The 24,699-nt window shown below is 43.8% G+C and overlaps 1 protein-coding gene across 1 annotated transcript in view; it reads left to right on the top strand.

Moving 5' to 3' along the window:
* The first annotated feature begins 4,914 nt into the window (after nt 1-4,914).
* The window catches only part of TBX1 (T-box transcription factor 1), a 135,606-nt gene continuing 115,821 nt past the window's right edge, over nt 4,915-24,699 (top strand). The window contains exon 1 of the mRNA XM_055703975.1: nt 4,915-5,185. The gene's annotated coding sequence lies outside the window, so the exon portion shown is untranslated. The remainder of the gene's footprint in view (nt 5,186-24,699) is intronic.

Here is a 24,699-nt window from a genome sequence, read left to right as displayed (position 1 = left end):
TTGAACAAAAGTAAATACAAAGAGAAAGAAACCAGGACAGCAAAAGCCTGCAGGAAATTCCTCTAATGTAAACAAAGTCACCTTATGATTGATGTGAATGTACAGCCCCTTGTAAACATGTCTGTTTACTTGCAGGAAACCAGAGAGAACCCACATTGGGCGCTGCTGATTTTATCTCGCTTTGCTTAAATGCTTTTGGCTTCCAGTAGTCACTCCAGAGGGAGCACAGGAGTGGTGGTTGCTCCCTGGAAAACTTGAGTTTACTGTACTTTAAAATCTGTGCCAAATACTGCAGATGGGCAGAGTTGCACAGGGAAGATAGATAATAGCATTTTGTGGCTATCCTGAACCTCAGCAGTGAAAGCTTGTTGATAGTGGATGTAAAGCATTAATCCTCCGTGAAGCAGCTCTAGTTTTCAGTGCACCTAATAAGGGAATTTTATACCTCTAAAAAGGTAGTAACAACCCTGATCCTACATCCTGAGGTTCCTGTAGGCTCCCACTGAAAATTCATTGTTCTAAGAAAGACTGTCAGTGCTGCTGAGGTTGATTAATTCTGTGTTGATTGAAAATGCTGTAATTGTTTGTGGGACATGTTTTTATTTAAAGGTTTGGTCATATCTGAGAGTGAAATCTTGGTTGCGCTGAAGTCCAGTGGAAACTGGTCATACCCTTCAGAGGGGCAGCAAGTCACAGCAAGCAAATCTGGATTTTTTTGTAATGGATATATCAAAGAAATGATGAGAAGTTATTAACTGCCTTCTGCTGAAGATGTGACATGTGGCTACTACAGAGAAGCCTTGCATTATAGAGACAAAGATAATTACTTGGATGATGATTTGGGTTTGGTCTAGAAATCCCCACTGCCAGTTGATTACAATCTGTCTCCCAGGAGTGAATGCATTTCAGGGCTCCTCCCAAAGACCTTCTGTCTTCATATGGGCAGAGGTCTCACTGTTTTGCAAAGTGGTTTTTTCCCTCAAATAAGGATTGCAGTTTTCAGATGCTCTGAATGCTGCAAACAATTACCACTAGCAAAATGCATCAACATTTGCAGATTTATTCCTATGGGAAAATGTTACACCTGGGATTGTTCACAAAAATGTGCCTCTGGTTTATAAATTGCCTTGCCATAGTGGGAGAAGAGGGAGGGAAATATTTTTTCCCCTTGTGCATATAAATTTGGAATTTGAAAGAAGCTTTTCAAATATTTTAGGCCAACAATCATTTTGTACCACAAAGGATCTAAAAGTATTTTGGCATCTGTGCCTTTGCATACATCATTTTTCAATGAAAAGTATTTACGTGCGTAGGAGTGTTCACAGGCAGTGTTAGTCACCAGGCAGTGTTAGTCACCAAGACATTACTGCATCCTGCTACCACACAAGAAACAGTGTACGAAAGGGGGCTAGATTGTTACCATTTTCTGACCTTAGTAAAACCCAAAAGATGAAGGTGGGGAAGGGGGATTGAGCTAAAAACAGGCAGAGCTTGAGCCTTGCCTGAGTCACATGTTTTAATTTAAGCTAAAGAATGTCCCCCGGCTTTGCCTGGTTAATTAGTAAATCACATTTGTCAATTCATTGCAGTCCTCTACTATATCCCCTCAAACTCTTCTCCTTTCCAGCTGAAAAGTCCTATCTCTTTAGTTTTGCCTTGCATGAAAGCTATTTTCTGTTCGTCCTTACTGCCATTTGCTCTGTGTTTCCTGTGTCTCTTGTATCCTTTCAGAGGGAATGAAGCAGTGGTCAAGGCTCACATCCAGGCATAAGGAAGTTTTCTATTCTATTTTCTGTCCATTTCCTAACAATTTCTAACATTATAGGGATTTTTTTTGGCCAAGGACAAGTACTGAGTTGATGTCTTCAGTGCAATATCACCAGGGATTTCTAAATCTCTTTTTGTCAGTGTTAATACCTCACCCAGACATGTCAAAGAGTTTATGGAGTTTGGGTTTCTCCACACATGCATTACTTTGTAGTTATTGAAATGTAATTCAATCTGGCGCTTCATACCCTGTCAGTTAGTTGTTTGAGATCTCACTACACCTTATCCCCCTCAGTTTCAGATTTGACAATCGTGAATGATTTGGGAATCAATTGCAAATGTCATTTTCCTAATCACCCCTTTCCTGCATTGTTATGGATGAGTTGTACAGGAGAGATGGCAGGACAGACCTTCGGAATAGTGTTTTAACAACCCTTTTTGCTGTAAAAAATGAGTGTCCTTTCTTTTAACCAGTTACTAATCTTACAAGAGGTGGTTCCTTTTCACACCACGATGACATCAGGAATTTTTGCTAAGGGTCCTTCTTGAAGGTTTCTCTTTAAAAAAACCCAACATTTGAACGATATAAACTAGATCATGCTTACCCATACACACTGAATCTTTCAGAAAGCTCTAAGCTATCAGTGGTACCATTATAACATATTTACCCATGCAATTAAGTCTGTTCCTTAGCATAGTTTCCACTAATTTCCTCAGTAAAAGCCAAGTCTAAGTACTCAAATTCCAGGATCACCCATAACTATGTGTTTTAGTGAGCAGACATTTATGAAGCCCAGAAATTCAGTTCTACTTCTTGATTAAATATGACATTTACCCACTCTTTGTGAAGACAGTCTCCCTCTACAATTATCCTTTCTCTTTTTGTGCTTTTTAAAATCTCTGAGCATGTTATAAACAGGGTTGTCACCTTGATAGGACAGTTGAGAGAACAGTCCTAATGGTTCCTATGTAGAAGTAATAATGTTTATAGGTAGAGTTTAGAGAAGAACAAAACTGGCTTCAAAGTTGTAGCTTTATAAGAAAAGTCCAAAGCCTGAATATTGGCTCTGAGACATCTGCCAGGCACAAGAACCACAACAGCCATCTCTGGTTCCCTTCAGGATAATGCCAGGTCTGAAATCCTTGCACTGCTGAAGTCAGTGATGTCAGTAAGAGTAATGAGCTGAAAATAAAAGGGGAGTTTGGGCTAAATACAGGGAAAATTATGCATGTCACATTTAATATAGACAGACATATTAGCTGAATAAATAGTTGTCTAGAGGCTGATAGAGATTTCCTTACTTGGAAGGGAACTGAAGTCAATGTCTGTAGGTGCACGTAATTTGCTTTTTGCACGAGGCAGAGTCAGGTGCTCTGAGCAGTAGCAGTAGGTTCCGTGGCAGTGCTGTTTCAGAGGCAGCATTCTCACCTAGTCAGGAGTACGTACGCCTATTGCAACTACCAGCATTGCTGACCAACCTTTTACATCTTTGATCATGTGCACTTTTGGTTTGTTGGAGAGGACAGAACAAGAGGAGAATTTATGCCAGACTGAGAACAAACATTGCCTCATGTGGGTGGTTTTATACCTTGGAGGCCAATCCCTCAACTTTCAGACTTGCTTGCCTCCTCCTTTATTTCTGATGGGAAACAACCCAGAAGGATGTAAATCATGATGCAAGTTTCTCCATCTCATGTAAAAGTGAGAAAGCGGAGCAAAAGGGGCTGCCACATGCATGCAAAGAGAAAGAGGAGCAGAGACAGCAGAATGAATTTCTTCTTAATAAATTTGACACAGAGACTGGGAGCGTGTTTATAAAACCCTAACTGAGAGTAGGGGAGGGTTTGTATCTTTGTTTTTTTAAAGTGCAAAATCAGGGCTGGTTTATTGGACCCATGGGATTGGACAGTGTGTAGAAGGCCACCCATCTGGAAACCAGCTGATCACTGTTGAAACTTTCTTCCCAGGCTCCATCCCTTCTCTGACAGGGTGCTGGGGTTTTATGAGAGGCCGACAGCAAGCCTTTTACAGACCGTAACTCCTTGTTTCAACAAAAATTGCTATAAATTAGCTGGAGAAAGGACCTGAGGGGATTGTCCCAATCTGGCTTGGGGTCCCAAGTCCAAAGTCAGCAATTTTAACAGAATAATCCGAGTTTTCAAATCAGTTGTGCTGCAGAAAACCTTTATGGGAAATGGGTGAGTGGGAGGTAGAAGCAGACAGCAAAAGGGGAGTCAGAGAGTGAGAGGAGGTTATTTCTAGATGGTGAAAGCATAGACCATGTAAGTCTCTTTTCCCCAAAGAATTTTCAGGGTTTATAAAGGAAATCAGCTAGTCTTTGGCTCCCCAGGAGTCCTTATTTCCTTCAAGCTGAAGGCACTTTTATGTAGAACTTGGACTTGTGCTCTGAACCTGAGTATCTGACATTTTATAACCATTCAGAAACTAAGCTTGTTTATGACCTTCACAGTGGATCCCTTTTTCACAATAACCTAAGTCTAATACATCTTGGAACACTCCATTCCCACTGGAAAGATGTGGCAAAACCCCCTCCCCCCCCTTTCTTATCCAAATAACCAATCCAATGCTAGGCTTGTATCCTAGAGTGGTCCCACAGTAAACAGATAGTTTCAGTGTGGAAAGAAATTATCTTGAATTATACATTGAACACAGCTGAGCATTGTGTCTGCTCCTGTCAGCTCTGAATGGAGTGTGGCAGCAGTGGGGTGATGCTACAGGAGAGAAAGCAACTGAGGTTCAGCTTTTCAAAACAAGGAAGTTAAGTACAAGCTAAAACTTTAGTAAGTACTAAAAAAATTCTGTTCAGGAAATTAATTTTGATACACCGGAGACAAGTAGTTACACTATTAAATACCCAAGCAGTGTTTCCAGGTAAGTAGACTAGATACTTTCTAATGAAAGCTATTTATGCCTAAGTTTGTTTTGGAACTTTTGAAAATACCAATAAAACAGAATAAATTCACCTTTAAAAAGAATAAGAGAGCAATTTGCTTGGGTTGAACATAGAAATTGCCATAGCTATCCTTTGCAGTGTACTTTCACATTTTATGGTGAACTAGATGGCTGTTCTTTTGCACAAAAGTCTCATGATCTTGATTTTTGCTTTCCAGAGTGGCTGGGTGACTGAGCCAAGTGGTTGAGGAAGAAGATGGAAGGCACTTAAGACTTCTCATCTTGGAGGGAGAAGGACATCTCTGAGAAAATTGGGAAAATACTACTTGAAACCAGGGATAACTGCAAGAAGCACTTGTGAGCTAGAGGACAGGAGGAGTGGAACGCCTAGCATCTTGCCTGGATGTTAATGGCCATGTCGCGTCTGGAACAGAGAGCAGACCAGCAAAATGCTGTAAGCAAGAAAGCCCTTTTGGATCCCCCTCTACCTGAAGACGGCAGCAGGTAGGCTGGAGAGGGCTTTGCGTGGGGACACTGATGGCATGTGACTTCAAAGATGCTCTGTGAGTTGTGGAGTTTTTTCAGTTCTTTCACATAGTCTTTGCCTGAACTTAGTCTGGTTTATGGACTGGTGAGGTCAGTCTGTTGTAACCTGTGGCATTTGTATGTGGTGATGCTGGGCTTTGGCATGGTATGAATCAGTAGTAATTCGGACATGTTGTGGTTTTAGATGCAGTAATGTCCATCCTGCGTTTAGTTGGAACGTGTTTCCCTTGTGGATCCAAACACTGCTTGAACTACAATAATTAATTATTACCAGGTTTAAAATCACGTTTGGCTTAGATAAAGACCCATGCCCCAGCTAGAGCACAAACCAGAAGGGTAATATCTGGGTGGTACTATCCTCGTATGACCTTTTGGGTGTTGGTAGGTGTACGTGCCTTTTGTGTGTGTTAGTGCGCAGGACTGTGAGAGTGTGCAGTCTCTTCCACAAGATACAGCTGGCAAAAGGCATGGGCAGCAACTCAGTGCAGAATTTTGGATATGCAGAAATTGTGGCAATTTGAATTTGGAATAAATTTCTTAAGCTATTTGCAGAAACAATAGGAGGCTCTCAAAGTGTCAGAGAAAATACACGCTTCCAGTCTGTGAAATGTCCTGGCAGAAAGCTTAGCACAAAATTCCAGAAAGCAAAACAAAACTTTCACCAACTTCCACCAGCTGGAGCTGTTACTGTAGCTGCCCGTCTGCCTTGGTTCAGAAATTGCCTACTGCTGGTTGATCTGTAGCACTGCTGTGGTTGAAAGATAAAGTGAAAGGGAGCTCTTTAAGTTCTCCAAATGTATTATGTGTGAAAACATTCAAATATACACTTAATTTTAAAAAAAAACCTGTTGAGAATCAGGTTTTTTGCTGTTTGCAGGCATGCCAAGAACTCAGCTTTCTCCTCCAATGGCTAATTCTATAATTTAGTCTGACTGGGACTGGTCCAAGCCCTATTAAAAGCAGGGGGAAACTGCTAGTGGAAGCTGGATTGGTCTCATCTGGTGCCCTGTTGAAATTTGTGGTGATATACCAAAGCAGAACAAAGATAACAGCCTCAGACTGTAAATTCGTTGGGGCAGGGACTCTCTGTTTGTATGTGTTGTATAGTGTTGAAGACATTTGTCGACACTTCAGAAATAATGAATAATGCCAGTGTGAGGAGGAAATCTCTCCACTCAACCCTAGGTGTTTCTGCTGCTAAGTGATGAAAGAGAAACACAGAGCCCTGAACTTTGAAGGCTTGGCAGGTGAAAAGAAGGAAAAATCTTTTCACTTCCCGTTTAAATTTAAGCTTAATCTGCATTTGTTGGGTCTGGTAGAAATATTTGAGCTTTTAATTTAATGTTGTTGGTTTTGGGAAAACTTCTTGGGATGCATGGCATGAAAACACCTTAGATATGTGGCAAGGTTTTGATTTAATTTCTACTTTCATCTGTTTTCCATTATAAACCAGACTAATTGTACTAAGATTCTCTGTGGCAAAAAATACTAGGGGAAGTGTGAATTTGGAAGTTTTCTCACTTTACAGTAACTGTAAAAACAGTCAGCAAACAGGTTTTAAAATGATTTAATACGGGAGGGAGCAAAGCCTGGTTGTCTTCATAGTAGCAGGATTTCACTGGCACTGTCAAGTTTTCAAAGCTCTCAAATTCAACCTATTCATATTTATAGAAAAGCTACTTTGCACACTTGAATTGCATTTATACCTATTTCAGAGACTTAAACTTCTAACACAAGCTGACATGCCCCTGGTGTTTGAAGTGCCCCCATTAACTGTCCACATTTTGCTGTTAAACAGCTGATGGATGGGTATGCTCATGAAAGAAAACTGCTTGTTTAAAAAAAAAAGATAAAAAAGAAAGGGGAGAGGGTTTAATCAGTGCTTATGGAGGAGGCCTGAAAAGATCCTTAGCATGGTTTTTCTGCACACTGTGTCTGATGTGGTTTCCCCAGGGTGGTGTTGGCTGGGTTCCCTTGCATGGGCGCTGGTGTGGTGGCCCGGCATTAGGCAGTGTGTGTATTTCCCCTGCACTCTTCTCCCAGGCTCCTTGTGCTACAAACCTGGTCATTGAGTGACCCTCATTTTAAAACAAGGCTCCATATAATAGCAGTCCAGGAACAGGATGAAGCAGTGAAAAGCAAAGATTCTCCACTGCCAAAGACAGTGTGCCATGAGTTTATTGCCTTGGTGATACTTTTCTTGGAGTACAGACTTGTCACAAATTTTATTTTATTTCAGATGGTGTCTTCATGGGCAGTCCCAGGATTCTGGGCTGCCATAATATGAAACTGTCATTAAATGTCTCCACTACAAAAAACAGCGCTTGGTTTTTATTTGTGCTTTATTTTGCTGTTCAGGTTTTTTTGTTAGAGAAAGTTTTGAATCCACTTTGGTAGTGAGGAAGATAAAGAAACTGAAAAATAAGAACATGGTATTTTGCTGTGATTTATCCTATGATAGATTTGTAGGGAAAGTCTTACAGGACTGAGATGAGCTATCATTACGCACAGATTTGGTACTGTATGCACGTATGAAACTGGCTTGGAGTATACATGTCACATAATGTATATGTGTGTTTGGTGTGGAGTGGGGTTGTGGTCCTGCACCTTCTTTGAGGCGCAGCGGAAGGTAAAACCCCTGGTGACTGTGACAACTGAGATGCAGCTGTGGGACAGCTCATTTTTCTCTTTTAGAAAGCTCAGGTCTACCTAGCTTAGCTTTCCATTTTACAAGACCTGTCTGCATCATTTCTAACCATTGACCCCATCAATATCGGGGACCTACAACGCTAAAGAAGAGAGCAATAAATTCTGACTCCCTTATTTCTGTAAGAATTATTGATTATGTACGCTTTTTAATGGATGTAAGTGGCTTTTTGGGAATCACCCTGAGGACCCATGCTCCTGTGCACTATGTGCTTTTATCAGCTCACGACATGCTATTGTTCTGTATGTGTTGACATCATTTGTGTAGCTGTTGAGAGAAGCAGGAAGGAAACTGAAATGCCAAGTGAATTTCAAAGTTGTTATCACCATGTGGAAGAGGGACAGTTGTCACGTGAGAAGTGACAGAATTGGCAGGACTGGATCTTGTGGCTTAGTACTTCTGAAACACCAAGTGGACAGCAAACAAGCAGTTAAACAGAGATGTGGAGAAATGGGGTGTCATGTTTGCTGTGTTCAGGCTGACTTGGGAATCCAGGCTCACAATGGATGTTGTTCTTTGAAAAAAATCTTGTCTGCATTGCATGTATAGAAACATGCTGCTCTTTCTTCAGTCTGTGTGGTTGGTTGAGCTTAATACTTGCATGTTAAAAAAAACAATTACTGATCCTTACGCAGTGGAAAGTTGGGTCTGAACTGTGAAGTGTGAATACATCTGCAGACATTTCCAAGATCTGGGATTCTGTAATTACGAGGTTTTGGTCTGGGCCTGTCTGTAACTGTAGCTGAACAAAAACCTCCCCACTGTAAACTTCCTTTCGCAATAGAATACAAAAACCCCAAAGCACATAAGCCACAAAAAACCTCTCCGGGTGACCTAGTGAGTTGTCATCAGGAGGTGATTCTGCACCCTTGGCCCTTGTTCTTGTATGGCTTGGACTTAAGCTCTGCTGGAAAAAAGTATTTTTTCTGGTAGTATTTCCTACATCCTGAAGGACAGAGCCTCTCCTTTGCTGGATGTTACACCCTATCTTTCCCCAAAGAGTTAGTCCTCATACAACAGAGAATAATGCTAGTTTGGCAGTGAACTAGATCAGCTGGTCGAGTAAGTCCTTTCTGTAGTGAATCTGTGATGCTGCTGTACTGGAATGTGTAGAAGGAGCCAAGAAACAGTTATGGGAGAGTAAAATTGCAGTGTTTGTTCTGGAGACAGGCAGAAGTAAAAAAACACATAAAAAGTGATCTATGTATGCATGTATATGATAAAGCAGAATACTTTTTAGGCACATGACACATTTGATTACATTAAAAATCCTTATGTTCCCTTTTTTTCCATTGCTTTTTATGTTGGGTGCTGTTCTTGCTCCTGGGATGGACGATGTGGATGGAGTGTCAGATATTCAAGGCTTCTCCAGAGCTGAGCAGGCTGGATCAGCTGCTTTTTCATTTGCTTCTAGGACAGCAGAATTATTTTTTTAAAATTATTATTATTTCTGTATGAGGTAAAGATAATTTCTGAATTATCTTTCGGATAGGGAGCTCCTGTGATCTGACTGAGCCAGGCTTTCTGAGAAAGAGATGAAGACTAGAACTGTATAGGAGATAAATGGGGAAGGAAAGGATATTGGCACCTTTGGGATTTTTTGTTCTTCAGGGTCCTCTTGCCCTGATTGTAAGGGGTGAGTTGTGCATGTCAAGTTCTCATTGGCAGATCTTTATCATCTCCCCTTCTTTGCCTGCCCAGAGCAGGGAAGTACCTGGTCCCATCCCAATGTTCTTTGGGCCTCCCCATGAGCTGCTTGTTACTAGTTTTGAGATCCCCTCAGGACCTGCAGGGACAGGAGCTTCTCTCAGTAACACGCTTTCCCCCCTCTGTGCCCTCTCCTGGGGCTCCACTTGTCCGCATGGAGGATGTGGCAAATTTTCTTGTTTCCACCCTCACAGGGAGAACTGCTTGTAGTTAAGATGATTTGCAAGTGTGATGTTTTGTGGTTACATTACTGCTTCCTCCTGTAATGGTGTGGCACACAGGGTGTTTAATAGCATCCTCAGGTTGACTCCCCAATTACTAATTTGCTCAGACCGCACAGACTGTTCATATCCTCTGGTAAGGAGCCAAGTGGTAAGGATTGATTATAGACCTTAGTGCAGGCTCCTGAAATACAGCCTTCACTTTGCCGTAGAGTCAGTGTGTGAGACCAGACATCCTTCAGATGAAATCAGTAAAAGAGTTTGTCTGGGCCAAGCAGTGGCCTGCATAGACATCTCCAGAGTGAGCTAGTGGCTGACCCAGCCTGGCTTATGAGATATGCACATTGTCAGTTTTCCGCTCCTTGATTCTCAAAGGGTCATTCTAGCTAGGATAGTAATCACATTGGCCATTCTCACCACCACAAAGACTGGTCCTCAGATGGTATCCTGAAAAACTGCCTGTAACAGCAGCCTGAAGAAGCCCTCAGACCTCGTCATCCATGCAATTCCAGCAGCTTCTGCAGCTCTCTTCAGGCTCGTGCAGTGGGGCTGGCACCAGTGTCATTTAACCCAAAAGCAGAGGAACATGTGCTGGTACCGGTGGGGCCGTATTTGATGTAGCCCACATTTGCGCTGGTTGATACAGAAGTCAACCTGTGCGCACCCTGGTACATGAGCGGGATATCCCCTGCCACCCTAGGCTGAGAGAGAAACAAAGCCAGGTTTGCTGCCCTCCAGCATCACTCGAACAGCCCTTGGCGGCAAAATGCAGATGCAAAGGCCGCTTCTGCCTGCAGAGTGTTCCGAGCAGCTGAGAGCACATAACCCTTCAGCAGCCCAGCTGGAGTCCTTCCCCTCCCGCTGGCAGATTGATAAGGAGGGACTTTCCTCCTCCATAACTAAGTGCTGCTCTGATTTACTGCAGCTCTTCCTTAAGCACTTCCGGAGGTCAGAGGGCTGCAGACATTAGCCCATAATGGAAGACCTGAGGTCATTTGTAACCAATACCAATGAACCTGGGTGCCGTGCAGCGCAGCTGGGAGTAAATAAACCTGTCCCCAGACTGGCTTTGTGAAACCTCTCCCTAATGTGACACAAAGAGGAGGATGGAAGAATAATGGGTGGTTCTCATCAGAAGAAATATAGTGCCCGGTGGCTTGTGAAATGTGCGTGTTTATCTGTTATTCTTGTGGGATGCTACCCTGCAGTGCAGCTGTGCTCCCTGAGGAGGCTCTGGTGACCACAGAGGAGGGTCTGGTGACCAGAGGAGACTGGGGGCTGCATGGCTCGTGCTTAGGCAGCCTTTCCTCAGCCTACCTTGCTTCAGCCTTGTTATTTACCATTTATAATGGAAACTTAAAACATTTCTAATTAAATAATTACTTTTTAGTTCAAAGACACTGTAAAAATCCTGTACTAGTCTGTATTGGAAGACCTGGTATCATTCATAATCACAAATTAACCTGTTAGGTTGACCGTGATAAAATTGCTGATGGTCTGTGCTCCAGTAGCATTTGGAAACTGCCTAGCTGCAGTGACTGCTGATAGAAGGAATTAAAATTGTGGGTGTCCTGCAGGCAGAAGTCCTGGTGGAGGTAACTGAAGGACTGAGCACCATGTGCAAGGAAGCAGACACAGACAGCATGCACTACTGTATGTGCAAATGAAGGTACTAATCCTAAAGGCAATGACATTTTCTGCATTTCAGTGCAGTAAATCCCACTAAAATCCATGGCAGGGCTCTCTGAGGCTGGCCGTGAGGCTCGGCAGCTGCACACTGCTATCCCTGAGTGGCATGGCTGAGCAGCTGTGGTCTAGGCTGGCTGCAGGATTGTGCATCTGAACAGGAGGCCAGAGAGCCAGTCACTCTTGTGGTGTATCCAAAAGCAGAAAGGGGAAGGTGCCTAAGGCAGAGGGGAGAAGAGCGTGAGTGGTGATGGAGGTGCTGTTAAGGATATTGGATTGGTTAGGGCTGGAGCACTGGCAGCCTGTACTTGGTGGTGCGGCTGCCCCTGATGATGATGAGATGAGCTCTCCTGGTATGACCTACCCTGTCCATGCAATGGTCTCTTGAGCTGAGCTGCTGCAGTGGTCACAAAGCCGGGAGCAGTCTATGTCATTAATGGTGTGAAAACCACCAGTGCATTGTCACCATGAGATGGGCACTATTACTCCTGGGTGCATCTGGAAGCAATTCCCAGCAGAGGCAGGGAAGTGTCAATGTCATCTAGGAGACCTGGGAAATCCCATCTTTAATACTGTGTTAAGTATTGGTTGACCTACACCCAGAAGAGGTAGATTCAGACTGGAGGAAGTACAGAGAAGGCCTTCTAAAATGATCAGAAAAATGTACTATTTGTCTTATATATGAAATCTGTATTTTGTGTAGCAGAATAAATGAGGGGTCTGTGGCTGTTCTCTGCCAGTACACTGGGAGTAAATACCAGGGAAGCAGATGATGTATTCACTAAAAGATGATGCCTTTTATTATGGTTAAAGTCTTCTGGCACATCCACAGGTTCTGCTCAATTACACACCCACCCACCCCCATTCTGGAGAACATTTACAAAACAGAGTTAGGCAGGATGCCTTCCTTCCCCTGTGCATTAAGCCTCTGTGTTGTGTACATAATTGGGACAGTGAAACTTCCATGAAAATGTATTTGGCTCAGTTAGGCAGGATTTTTATTTCTGAAAATGGGATCTGAAAAGATGGGAAGCAGTCTTTTTTAAATTTACTTGAAAACAATGGCTGTGTTTAGCACCTCCATTCATCCAATAATCCCACAACAGGACCTGTCATCAAGTGGTACTCAGACCTGCTGGTGTCTGCTCCAGCTTCATTACTGGAAATTAGGTCTATTTATACTGCTTTGAACACTCCACGCAATTCAAGGCCCGAGGAGAAAGACAAGCTCAATAGCCTGCGCAGTGTTTGTTTGCCTGGTTTTATCACTATCAGCAAAGGAAGCAATTTTCATAAACAGCGGGGAGCAGAGCCCCCCTCCCCAGTGTGGCTGTTGACCGCTGCAGTGGCTGTACCTTGAGCTCCCGTGGACCGCTCTGCACCTGAAGCCTGTCCTGGCAGCACGGAGGTGATGACAATAGGCCTCTAAGATAAACAAAATAACTGAATAAAAAGTGCTGAAAGCCAGCAGCAGGTGAACTACTAAGGACAAACCCTACATGCCCATCACCCTGTCTGCAAGGCAGGCTGAGCTGTGGCTGGGCAAAGCTTATCATTTAGGTTAACACATGGTCCTTTTCCCCCCCTCCTGCCCAAACACCTCCCTTCCTAACTTTCAACAATTGTTTGATTACTTGTGAGATACAGCTAGTGAAAAAAATGATTAGCTGCCCCCCCTCCTCTTTCACAACAAAGCAGAGAGGAAGCAGCTCCACCAGGGCTTTGTACAGCAGCCAGGTGCTGTTGGATGGCTGGTCACTGCTCTCTTCAGAAAGGTAAATATTGGACTAGAGATGATTACAGCCGTGTTCAGAGGAGCACCACACAGGCAGCAGCCTTTATGCCGTCACAGGAACCCTATGCTACAGGATGCATTTGCATGTCTCCTGCTGAACCAGCTCTTGTTGGTGCGTCTTCAGCAGTAATTGGCTCAAGCCTCAAGTAAACATTCGGCTCTGTTACTTGGAGAGATGGTGCGTATATGGAGGTACTCTTTACAGGGGTTGAAGTAGTTTTTGATCCAGCCTGGTTAAAGGCAGCTGTGTTAGGAAGCAAGTAGACAATCTAGCTGAGATGGATTGTGCTCCAAAGACCACTGTTGTCACCAGGACTCTGTGCACTTCAACAGTCTCTGGAGCATATTCCCCTACTGGCACATCCTGCCAGTTTCTTGCTTTACTTACTATTTCAAGAGAGAGAAATAGAATGAAAGAAACTCTGGAAGTTTTCCCTGTGGCAATACATTTCCTAAAGCACCTCTCATCTAAGAGGCCAACAGCACCTGGCTATAGAGGCACTGGGCTGCAGGAGAAGGCCTTCCCTAAGGTAGAAGCAGTGATTCTTAGAGATAAGATGACAGCAATTGGCAGGATTTGTGTGTCATGCAGCCTGTGTTCATGGGTCATGGCAGTGTCTGTACTTGCTCTTACCTGGTTTCACTGTCTGCTGTGGAAAGACAATCCCTCGCTTCATTGTGAGGAGTTGTGCAAAAACTGGCTAGCAAATGTTAATATTATGACGAGAGGTATCAGCCCCTGCCTGTATCATCTGTACTGGGCTCTAGCTGAATCCCCAGCACAAGGAGCTGACAGGGTAAACAGGGAGGCCATATAAAGTCATGCAAAGGGAGTAAAGGTACAAAGAGGTGAAGTAATGTGGTCAAGGTCATGCAGCAGGTCAGAGTTGGGCCAGCCTCTGGGTCTTGTGGGTCCCAGGCCCATGCACTGCCCAGTGCAGCAGGCAGCCTCGCACTCTGTTCTACATCAAATGCAGGCACCCTCTGGGAAATAGTTTGCTGTTTTAACAGCTGCAAACTTTGCACAGGATAGATTCAGGTTATGTGACGCTTTCTTCCAGCCTCTTAGTAGGAAAATCAGTGTAGCTCAATGGAAACTCAGAATCTTTTTGGAACAGCTTAGCATGGTGTTAAATCAGCTTTCTACTTGAGCGGCACTGTTCACGCAATCTAGAATTTCATCAAAGCCCAGCAGGGCCACTTCATTGCAACCCCTGTAGCTGCAGGAAGGGGAGAGAAAATCTGGGATACACAGATTTTTAGGTCTTCTGTCAATCCAAATGGAGCTCGGGGCTGGCCAGGCAGGGAAACCTTTTTATATTTTGCCCCTGCCAGATACCTGGGTGGTATTGCCCAATGATGAAGGGAATAGAAGGGGACCCATTTATCATCTCTTCTGTTTTCTCTTTTTATTTATTTTTCTTTTAAAAACACATTAAAAAAATTAATTCAGTGCTGGGAAAGGTGACAGATTAACAACCCCAGAGATTTCAGCCCTCTGTTTATCCTCTGAATAGAGAGCTGTAATCATTCCTGGTGCTGCTCTGGCACTGTGCCCCAGCCCTGACCTCAGGGACCAGTTCCCAAGAGAGCAGCTACCCCATCCCTCCAGCCCCTCTGACCTACCAGAGTTTTGTAGTTTTGTCCCTGCAGATGGGCAGGGAGTGCTGCTCAGGGTGTGAGTCTGTGCCAGGAATTGCTGCAAGTGAGGAAATGGATGATGGTCCACCTTGTAACTCCACATTGTGCTGCACGGTCTCACAGCCATGCTGAGACTGCTCAGCAACAAGCTGTGTCTGTGCAAGGCAGCTGTGCAGCTCAGCTGCACAGGGATGTAGCTCCAAGTCCTCCGAGCCAGGCAACACACTTCGAGGTCTCACACCACTTTTCTTTCCAATCTGCCCAGGTGTCTGTGGATGGCGCTTTTCACTGAAGTGCGGAGTAGACAATGTTTTCATACCAGCATGTAGAGTAAGACAATCATGTAGCTATTATGTGATTTTGACGGAGTGTATTTGCAGCTGCTACCAGCTTCTGGATAATTTTTAGATGCTGTATAATCCTATAGTTTTGTTTAGGGAATAGACATGCTATGTGGATCCTAGCATTAGGCTGCCAACTTTGAAAAGGTAAAATTCATCCCCCATCCCTCCATCCTTCTTCACTGACATTCTTGGTGGGATTTTATTTGATAATTGTCACTATGGGTCATTTCATATTCCCACCATAAAGGCTTTGTGTAGTCAGGTCTGGTGTTTGGAATTACCCTTTGCAAAGTAGGTATTTTCCTCTGTCATAAAGCTGGCATGTTTAGGAGAAGAAAGGAGAGCATCCTTCAGAAGCTAGTCAGTGTGAGTTGGGATGGGGGTGGCACTGTGGGGGGTATGGCTTCCTGACACACACAAGCAATACCTCCTTACAATTAGTAATGCCTCCATTGCCCTCTCCCCTCACTCAAGAAGTGACATTCCGAGACATGTATTTGGTGTTTGAACTACCCTGTCTCCTGGACCCAAGGGACAGGGGCTGGGACAGCTCTGTGGGAGGCCCTGGTGTTGAATCCATTTGGCTGGTGTGCCCAAGGGGCCTTCCATCATCACCTGCCTCCGTCAGACCGAAGGCATCCACTGTACCAGGTGGTACTCAGGAATTTTATCCAGTGTGAGTTTCTCAGGGAAGAAACCCCTCCTTTGCTGTTTCTGCTTGTGGTATCGGACAATTGACCCCATCCCTCCTTTTTGCTGAAGGGGTAGAAATATGATAATGGCCATAATTATGTCTGAATGTTAAACAAATGCTCTGGATCATCACTGCTGTATCCACTTGTCCATAATTACCAGGAATGGACATGGTGGCTTCAAAGGCCACCCGGTTATCGTTTATGTTTACTATAAACACAGCGGCCGTTTTGGGTTACGAGTGTGGTCATTTTGCTGGAATTTGATGAGCCAGACCCTGAAATCCTCATCTGACACCAGCTCCCTCCCTCCTTTGGGAAGAAAATTCAGTATGGGAGTGCTCTATGCCACCTAAAGAGGGAGGATGGACAGGCTGTGCCTCGTACACCACTGGGATTTGCAGTTTCCCTGGGCTCCCTCTGAGTCCCAGGAAGCTGGTCTGTGTTTATGGGGCTGTTCTGTTTGCCAGTGCTGTCTCTCCCCAACACCACCGCTGTCAGCTCAAGGACTCCAGAAGTGCAAAACAGTAATGCCACGGACAGCAAGAAAGCTTAACGTGTTAACCAGGGCCTCTGCCTGGTGGAGCTGCAAGCAAGAGTAGCTCTGATGGGGAGGATGTAACAAGCTATGCAGAGTTCTAATGTAATATACTGCACTGCAGAATGGCGAGGTTTCCAGGAGTGAAGGGGTGGTGGGACCACTGGTTTTGGTTACAGGTATCTGCTCCTATGGGGCAGCATAACACCTCCCTGTGGGGAGGGGCAGCAGGCACAGGATGGAGATAGAGGGTTCTGGACCCTCAGCAGTGGTAGCTGAAGGGTAAGCCTAGCTGCTGTTACACTGTCTAGGGGGAGAGGATTAATTTCTCCTTCCATGGGCTCCTCAGACCCTCTTAGTACACAGCCTATTTATCATGCTATGCACTGGGCCAGCATTCGAGACCCTGCCAAAGTCATCAAAAAGCAAATCCCTCCCTTACAGACCTGTATGAATGCATAGGAGTGTGACACCACAGGGCAGAGAAGGCAGTATCCTCCAAGATGGAGAAACCTTGGCCTACCAGATTCAGAGGCAGCACGGACACTTGTTTCTGTGGAAGCAGGGATCCCTTCCTTCCAGTGGAAGCTGGATCCCTGGGCAGGGATCCAGATTAAGAGCAGGGTGTGTGTAGAAAAGCCAGAAAGGGAAAATGCAGAGGTAAATCGTATGGGGGCAGGCAACAGGGAAGCACTGGCAGATCTTTTAATTGCATTAAAGTCAGATTATTGCATCAGTTGGTGAACATTTGCAGAAACTACATTTGCCTATGAAAGCAGGTTGGAGCAGAACAGTTGCCTAAATTCCTACTAGGTCTTTAGTCAAGTGGTTAGTCACCAAATACTTAAAGAAATTTTGGATTTGACCAAACTTTACTAAGGTGTTAAAAACTTCTGCTACCTTTTTTGATTCACTTTGCAAAATAGGTGAAAATCCATCTTGCATTCATATGAACTGATGTAACTCACAGACGTCATGCTGCTGTGTGCAAAGTGGAGCTCTGGATTTCAGTATGGCTGGTGTTGCTTTGGGCTATGCTTCCTTAAAAGGGGACATGCGTTATAGATTACCTGTGCTACGGGAATGACACTGTCCTGTCACAACTCAATGCAGAGGGCATTAAAAAAAAATGTTCTGTGTGTTGTTAGTGCAATCTGAAGCAAAAGACAACACTTGTTGTGAGATGGAGAAGACAGAAGAAAGCTCAGACAAATAGAAAGCTTCAGAGATTCTGAGAGCTCAGGACAGGCTGAGGTTGCCCATGGCTTTGGCATAATCCCTACAAAATTACAAGTTGGTAACTCGTGCCTGATGGCTGCAGCAGAGTGTAATTTATGAACTGCCTCTTACTGCCTTTCGTGTTGGTGGGATGGAACTTACAGTTGCTTGCAGTCATTCAGCCAAAGAGATGGGAGTTTTCCAATTTTTCTCTTAGCTGAAAGTCTTCCACCTGGATCAGCATTTAAGAAATACCATCAGAGTGGGTTTTTTAAGTCATTTTTTGCAGGTGTGTAATCCTTCGTGATTTTTGTTCTTACTGCTTTTTTAGTAGAGAAGACTAAAGCTCAGTGATTACAGGATGGGTTGTAAACACTGGTGGACTGAAAGGGAAAGAAATGAAGGCAACATACTCTGTTGCTATGATAGCACCACTTTATGAGAACTGAGTTATAACATGGGAAAATATCACACTGCTGCTGGGGAATAAAACTGTGCCCATGCCATCAGCTTTGAGGCCAAACATAGACTCCTCCTTCAAGATGAGAGGCACAAAGGAGCCACCACTGTGCAAGGCTTATGCTTTCAGTGAGTGGAAATACTGCATTCAACCTCACCCCACAGCTTTCTTTGAAGTACCTGGGACCATTTCAGCAGAAATGCTAACTGCAGCAGCAGGGGGAAGTGGGCTAGAGATGTGCAGCAGGTAGGCACCTGCAACCTTACTCCAGGTAACGTGGTCTGACTGGGTTATTAATCTTCACTGAAAAAAAAGATGCTTCGTCTTATCTCTAAAGGAAAGAGCAAATTGGCTGGTGTTTCCAGCAGATAACACTTATCAGGATGACGTATTTATAAGGGGAGGACAGAACAACACAGTCAGTGCCTGTCAATTGTTTTGTGAATTACGAAGGCTAAACAGACTAAACGCAGTGCCAGTATGTGTGATTGAGAAATTAGCCCTCCAGTGAGATTCAGACCGTTTAGTGTTTTCCTCCCAGTCAAAAACTGAGATATATCATAGCCTCAAACAATCATATTGACAGAAAAGCCCTGGAAACAGAGCTACAAAAGCCAGCCTTGTTATAGAAAACCCTTCTCTAAGACTTACTAATAGATTCATTAGCTGATGTTGTCATGCTATGGCACGTGTATATGTTCTGTAATGTGTGGCATGTGGTTTATCAGCAGTTTGTGGGTTGTCAATATTTGCAACTGAATGTTTCGTGTAAATTGAGAAAGACGTTACACATCCGGAACGTTGCATCAAGTCTCCTGCACCCTCTGAGGCTTTTTGGCTGTGAACTCTAGAGCCAGTGACCGTCAATATTTTCACATTCTCAAGGTGGTGATTTCAGCAAAGTCCCCAGAGGTCTAGAGAAGGATATACAATACAGTGCTTTCCTGCGCAGATACAGGTTCAAGGAGTGTAAAGAACAGGGAGCTCATAGGATTGATTTGTAGGGTAAAACGTTTAAAAGGCAAAAGAAAAAAAGTGTCTAGCAATATTGTAGTGAGAAATGGGCATACAGTAGGAGGGAAACATCAGAGGAGAATAAGTTGCATAGCACAACACAAGAGGATACATGAGAAGAATTCTCAAGGAGGAAATTTTAGCCTGCATAGCAGTACATGTTCAATAAAGCAAGGTACATGAGACTGGAAATGGGGAAAGTGAAAACTAGCTTGAGTGATATGCTAGGAAATGTATCAGAGGCATGTTCTGTCCTGGCAGCATGAGAGGACGGTCGCCCAAATATTTTGGGTTTTTTCATTTTCAGCCTTTGCAACAGCAAAGGGCCAGATCAAACACATGAAATGTTATGCTTGTTCTCAGGACCTGGCCCACCTCCTCTTTAGCTGTCAGCCCTCCAGCCCTGTCAAATTGTGAAGGACCAGCTGGAGCAGGTGTCAGCAGAGATGTATCAGCGCAGAGTTTTGCGGGCTTTCTCAGAGCAAGTGGCAGGATCTCTTTTATCACGCTGAGCCTTCTCCTGTCAGCAAAGCAGCCAGATGAAATTTCCTTCTCTGGAGACCCCCTCTCTATTGCTCTGTAGCCAAAGGATTTTGTAGGCTCCTTTACTGTCTTAATTCTCATCAGATTTGCATCATTATTCAGGCCTGGAAAAAAAAACAAAAAACAAAACCATAAAGCTGACTTTAAAACAAAAATCTCTCCACAAAGGCCTCACCAAGGACTTCTGACTTTGACATGTTTGAAAATATTTTGGGATGTTTTGCTTCTGAGCATTTGGAAAGTCTGGACTGAGCTGTTTTGTACTAACTTTAACAATGCTAAACATCTGGCTCTGTTGACATTACTTCAGGTATTAATTCTGAGTCACTTAGTCTACAGTGTGTTTGAACTTATAAAGAGCAAAGGTGTTTTCTGTATTTCAGTAGACATGCTTAAAATGCAGAATGGTGCCACGGGTCCGGATTTGGGATGCCCCAGGGGAAACCTGGAACTAGAATTTCATTTCAGCTCTCTGTAAAAAGCAGGCTACTTGGCAGTTTTGAACCATGTTTGAGTTTGATTTTTTTGAGTGCTTTAATTCTGGGACATTTTAGTCTGGATGGTCTTCATTTCCTACCCTTTGAGACTAGTCAAAGATTACCCAAGTGTCAAAATGCATTGAACATGAGATTTAAATGCTCACTCATAACCTTTGTTCTTGTTCTGATGTGGTTTATAGTTTCACAATTTACATGGCAGCAAAACTCCACATAAGGGAGGAATAATGACTACTAAAAGGATTTGACAATCGGCTTTAGAGAGGGAACGAAGAAGACACAAAAGGTGCAGCAGTGGTACTTCTCAGGTGCTGCTGTTTCCTATGGGTGGTCTTCTGTTGTTCTTGTCATAATAAAGCAAAGTAGATGGTTTTGGTTTATGCTTCTTCATAGACATAGTTAAACACTAATGGAACACAAGAAAAAGATCACATAAATCAGAAAGTAAAGCATCCTTGATGCCCTGTGGTGGTGAGCTAACAGGACCACTCAGTTTCAAGGCTATAAAAATAATTATGAAAGCAGGAGGACTGAGCTAGTGTTTCATGGGTTCAGCCCCACCATACCTTGTTTGGGATGCTGAGTTGCACACTTGTGTGGCAATCATTGCTATAATATGCAACAAAACGTTATCAGCCTACTTGACAGGCCATTAGGCTGGACAAAGAAAGTCTTGAAATAAGAGGCTATCCTTAGAAAACTGGCCAGGCCTGGCATGCACTGAGGAATAGATACAATGCATGTCCAGCTGTACATTGTTTGTTGGTGCCCACACAGTCCTGCTCTAGCACCACCAACGCACAGCTTGTCTGGCTTGTAGAGCCGCTGCAGGACTGGAACCCCTGAGCTAGTGTGTCGGTGATACATCTGGGCTGCAGCCATTCAATAGCCCAATGGTGGCCCAATGGATCCTGCAAGGAGAGGGAGGACTAGGAGGAAGGCTGGGAGCTCCAGTTGACAACTCCTACCAGGAGGCAGGAATTGCCTTGTATTTATTTGATTTATTGTCTTCTCTTCCATAAACATAAGTTAGGAAATTCTTGCATTGATTTAAAATGAATAAATTTTCCCTGTTGAGTGGGAAATACAGACTAGCTCAATCTCTGTCCAGAGCTGTTATTCCAGGCAAAGGATTGGTATTTGATATACGGAGAAGCATTTTTAAATGCTTCTGATGGTAAGAAGGAAATTATCAATGATCTCTATCTGTAAAATAGAGATGTGGCACCATGGAAGTTGTGAAACATCTCACAAAGGAACAGTCCCACAGCCCAGCTACAAACACCTTTGCAACCAAATGCCATTGCAGTCCTTTGAAATGCCAGGGTTAATAATATGTGGATTTCATTATAACTTTTTTATTATAACTTTAAAAAAAAATCTTAGGTTACAGTAGAGATAACAAGGGTGGAGGAAAGAAAGCAGTTAAAAAGGAAAAAAAAAAAAAGCTTAGTTCAAGCATAGGATTGAGGTATGTTTATTGGGCTGTATGAGACCTGTCCAGCTGGAATCAGCATCAGCAGTCACATTGACGGGTGCTATTCAAGTGATGTCTCTATTCATACGGGATTAGACGTCTGTCTGGCTGCTGGCTGAAAAATCATTATTTTTAGTGCCGTGTGCCTCGAGTCGGTTTTTGTTCTCCTCCTGACAAAATGCAGTTGGGATACATTTTATCTTCCCCCTCCCCTTGTACCAAGTTTTGAACAAATAGAATTCTCTCTGGTTGTTAAGCAGTTTTTCTGGCCCTTTTTTCTTGTTTCCTACCAGAGGATGATGGATTTGGTAATTTCTAAGGACCTTCCCAGCTGTTTTGGACATGAAGACAAAAACAAGCTTGGAGAGATTCATCGATATTATGGAAGATTAGCCCGGGGGTTTAAGGATTTCTTTCAAAAAGAAAACTTTTTTTTCCAGTTTTGACTCTTTCCTGGTGTGCATGACTAAAACACCCATGACATGGGATCAGTGCAAAGACCAAGGGATCTAATCCTCAGCTGCTGTAAACCAGTATCGCCCAGTAAAGTTCAGTACAAGCTACCCAGGGTTTACACCTGCTGGCAAACCACCCTCAACAGAGCCTGTGTGTCTGTCTGGAGCAAGGTGACATGCACAACATGGCATTCCCTCTCTGATACTTCATCAAGACCAGCAACCAAGAAGAAAGCAATCTCTGTTCTTTGAGCCAGGGGTCCAAGTGTGGCAGCTAATTGGTGGCATTTGTTTTTCCTCTGTCCTCCCCCTCCTCTGCTCCTCGCAGAGCTGGGCAAACTCTCCCAGCAGCACTCAGTCTATGGTTAGAGGGCATAGCTGTCATTCCATTAGGCTTGGCTAGGCCTGCGTTAAAGCGTGTCATACAAATTGAGGGGATCCAGCATATTGACAGACAGATATTTAGCATGTAATTGCACTGAAAGTGCAGCACAAAAGCTTTGGGAGGTAGGAGAGTGGAGTATTTGGATTGCATGAGATCTAGTTGGAGTGAGGTTTGGACTTTTTTTCCAAAGTGCATTTGAGCTCCCTAACAGGTGTGATGGCAAGGCACAAATACATCATCCCACAGCCACTGGGGCACTCTGTTAGTCCCCCTCCAGCCTGCCTCGTCCCCCTGAAGAAATCCTGTTGGAGGCAGTATCTGTTACAGAGCAAGCAAAACCATCCCATGGGCTAGTGCACAGCTCCCGCATGCTCACACACAGATTCATTTCTCAAAGGAAGCTGAGCTACACGTCTCTGGCTCTGTCAAAACATGGCCTTCTGCCCCTTAGCCTCACCCATGCAGCAGTGAATCCCAAACGCCTCATGTACCACAGGTTTTATATCATAAAGATGGAACATAAATTTAACATACATTTGGCAGTATAGGAAAAGGATCATTTTAATTGCTGGGCTTTAGCATTGGTCATTAAGGACCCATTCAATTTCTGCTGTAAGTCCAGTTCCTCTTCCAAATGCAGTCGGGTTGTTTGTGGCTTCATGCTCCTGGGGCCAGTCTGCACCCACGTGCCCTAATACGGCTTTTAGGAGCCAAGGCTTCGGGGAAAGTCATTGGGTCTTAGAGTCCAAAATTCATCAGTGACTTTTCCAAAGACAGCTCATGCTCCCAAGTTGTGTTATTTTTAAAAACTATGCACTGAGTGGCTGTCAGCCAGTGGCATAGCTGGGGCATGGGTCCCAGATCATCTGCTGGCCCAGGTGCTGTTCTTCCCTCTGCCTGCTGTTCCCCTTCTACAGGTGTTCTGAAGGATTGAGCATTGGTGTTTGGAGACGCTATAAATTATCTCTGCCTATAGCAGAGCTACAAATGTAAAAGCCACAGAATGACTTCAGAAAAAGTATCTGAACTGGAACATACCCAAATAATCTCTCTAACACCCAGTGGTCTGGGAGGGGGAGAGCTGTTCAAACATGTCTGTTGGGCATGTTCATATGATGTGATTGAAAAGAGAAGGAATCATTGGCTGTTAAGTCTTTGTAGTAGAGCAGGTTGCATATGAAACTGCTTATGTCAACTAATGGGGAAATAGGTGTAAACCAGCTGCTGGTTCTGTGCTGGAGTCAGGACCAGTAGTGGGAAAACTTACAGTGCTTTTGGGCTGCTTCTTTGCATCACACCTCTGCTTATACGCTTAGATGAACTTTATCCAGACAGCTAGAGTTTGTTAAAGGTAAACTTACAAGAGGAAGCTTTTAAAACTGACTACTGAGATCTGATTCTATTTTGAGCATTCCTGATGTTTAGAAGTTTAAAATTTTGGGTTTAAACCTGGTCAGAAAGTAGCAGGAGAAAGGTGCAAAAGTGGTGGAAGGATTTTAGTTAACATTTAAGTTAACGTTTAGTAAATTAATACTGAAAATGGACATTTAACAGAGCCCTCAGCTGATGCTCAGGAGATCCAGGTTCCATGGTTTCAAAGTTCTGCTACAGACCTTGTGGGGTACTTGGCCACTCTTCTTTCCTTTGTCTTTTGCTGAAGGCAAACTTCTAACTTCAGGGACATGATGTTCACTAAGGTTTTGGAAACTTCAGGGACAATGACCAGGCCATGGAAATCCTAATCGAATTTATTAATCTGCATGAAGAGGTTCCTTTCCTTGACTCCTACAAGCAGCTGAGCAGAGGCAGCATTCCCCAGTGGTCATACCCCAGGACTGGGTCTGGAGGTGTGTGTTAGGTGTTGTACACACATGTAAGAGGGGAATGTTCCTGTCACTGTGCAACCTACATGGATGATATAATATTGTAAGGAGCTGGGTGGAATGTAGCAACAAGCAGTGTGATTGATCATTGATGATAAGCTCTTGTCATGTTCATTTGATTTAGATTGTTTTAAGTGTATCATTTACCAATGTACCGTTTACTGTCTCTGTGAGAGAAAAACAGTAGATTCCACAACCAAGTTTTCTGC

The sequence above is a fragment of the Falco cherrug genome, chromosome 1 (assembly GCF_023634085.1).
Source record: "Falco cherrug isolate bFalChe1 chromosome 1, bFalChe1.pri, whole genome shotgun sequence".
Classification (NCBI taxonomy): Eukaryota; Metazoa; Chordata; class Aves; order Falconiformes; family Falconidae; genus Falco; species Falco cherrug.
This window is presented reverse-complemented; position numbering and strand designations above follow the sequence as displayed.